Source organism: Globicephala melas, chromosome 3 (assembly GCF_963455315.2).
Source record: "Globicephala melas chromosome 3, mGloMel1.2, whole genome shotgun sequence".
NCBI classification, from domain to species: Eukaryota; Metazoa; Chordata; class Mammalia; order Artiodactyla; family Delphinidae; genus Globicephala; species Globicephala melas.
In genome coordinates, this window is record NC_083316.1 from 58,661,688 (window position 1) to 58,663,938 (window position 2,251).

Here is a 2,251-nt window from a genome sequence, read left to right on the forward strand (position 1 = left end):
TATTCTGGGGAAAAAAAATTTTTTTTTACTTAAAATAATAATTACATTAAAATCTAGTAGAATCTCCTTAGAACATAATTCAACACAACAGATTCAGATGTGTTAAAGGTCAAAATATTACCACGACTGGCAAACTTTTCCTGTAAAGGGCAAGATAGTACATATTTGAAGCTCCATTGTAGCCTAAAAGCAGCACCGACAAGATGCAAACAAGTGGGTGTGGCTGTGTCCTGGGATTCCTCTGGGCTGTAGTTTGCTGATTCCTGTTATTTACGGCAAAAGCCTGATTTCTTACGATAAGTCACCGCTGTTTTTAAACACCCCCCCAAAACTGGATGCCTGTGCTCTCTTCAGCAGCACACATACTAAAATTGGAACGGTACAGAGAAGATTAGTACGGCCCCTGTGCAAGGATGACACACAAATTCGTGAAGCATTCCATATTTTTGTAAAGCAATTATACTCCAATAAAGATGAAACAAACAACTAAATAAATAAATAAATTAATTAATTAAAAAAAACAACTGGATGCCTGAGTCCATTACAGATTATATTTAGTTTGGGTCATGATATGAAAAATAGTTGAGTTCACATAAAAATCCAGATTTCCATCTTCTCTTGGGAAAAAAAACCCCTAAGGACCTAGAAATACTGAGCCCAGAAAATGAGCTGAGGTTGAATATTCTGTCCTCTCCTTGGACGGATCAGGTGCTCTCCAGCTGCTGCTGTTCCCACAGGCTGGCTTGTTCACTCACCTTTCCACAGCGCTGGGCACTGGGACTGAGACCTCTTAGAACTGGAAAACCTCCATCAACTCTGTCCCCTAACACTCTTCCTTATGCCCTTTCACTGACTACCCATTTATCTCCTCCTACCCTGGCCTACATTCTTCTATATTTCAGCTCTCATTGTTTTCATTTAAATGCATCAAAACACCTAGTAATAATAACATGATAGCAATGAGCGATTATTTACGACACACTTTTGCTGCAAAAATGAAAACAAGAGTTCGTATTAGTAAAAAATCTTCATTTTGATGAACTCTCCTCATATACATCATAAGAATGAAATAATATTACTATGTCTCAGATACAAACCAGGAAACATTCCAATTTTAAAAAATCTTTATATAAAAAGTAATCATTTTTCAATTTAAAAAGTAATCTTTTGGGCTTCCCTGGTGGCGCAGTGGTTGAGAGTCCGCCTGCCGATGCAGGGGACACGGGTTCGTGCCCCGGTCTGGGAAGATCCCACATGCCGCGGAGCGGCTGGGCCCGTGAGCCATGGCCGCTGAGCCTGCGCGTCCGGAGCCTGTGCTCCGCAACGGGAGAGGCCACAACAGTGAGAGGCCCGCGTACCAAAAAAATCAATCAATAAATAAAAATAAAATAAAAAGTAATCTTTTTATAGTAGTCTATATTTTTTCAAAAAAAGCTTTTATATACATTAATTAACTTTAACATCCATGGATTTCTGGAATTGGAATTGAATAATAAGTCTGAATAACTTATTGAATTACTCAGATTGTATTATTACCTCATTCACAGATTTTTGCTTTATATTCATCAATACATGTCTGAATCAATGTGAGAAACGATTTCCAGATCAATGCCCTCATGAGAAAGACACTAAGCCCTGCACTGTGTGGACTTCTCACATTTTTACCTTATTTACTCCTGTATTTTCCTCTTTCTGTATTTCTTTCCTCTTGCAATGTTGAGGAGAAAATGCAAATATTTTCCTTTCTTCACAGCATTTTCTTAGGTTTATGCTTAGGTTTGAGGTTCCCGTGTGCTTGACATCGTTTGTCCTTCTTTACTTCCAAAATTAGATGCAGTTTAAAAAGTCCTTTGATTTTTAAATGCTTTGGTTTTGTTGTAAGTGGATTATTCCTGAGCCTTTGTTAGACACAGCTAACATGGCTTGGTCTCACTGGTGCCCAGTTCCCATCCTGAAGCTAGCCAGGAACCCAGCAAGAGTTGCCTTATTAGAACAAAGGACACTCCTATCACCCAGGAAATTGCAAGGGATTTAGGAGCTCTGTATCAGGGATCAGAGTCAAAGACCAAATATTAGAACAAAAGATGCTCCTAGCACGTTTATCACATAGGAAATTACAAAGGCTTTAGGAGCTCTGGCCAGGAGCCAGGGACAAAGACCAAAATATATATTAATATTTCTTATTACATCAAAATATCATATGTATGTACCATCTGAACCACTATTTAAATTTTAATTGATTTATCTTTAT

At 38.2% G+C, this 2,251-nt stretch overlaps 1 non-coding gene across 1 annotated transcript; it reads left to right on the forward strand.

Annotated features, from left to right (window-relative positions):
* Nucleotides 1-341: 341 nt before the first annotated feature.
* Nucleotides 342-448, forward strand: LOC115848542 (U6 spliceosomal RNA). The gene has a single exon (XR_004037741.2). It is a non-coding gene; the product is annotated as a U6 spliceosomal RNA (small nuclear RNA).
* Nucleotides 449-2,251: the final 1,803 nt, after the last annotated feature.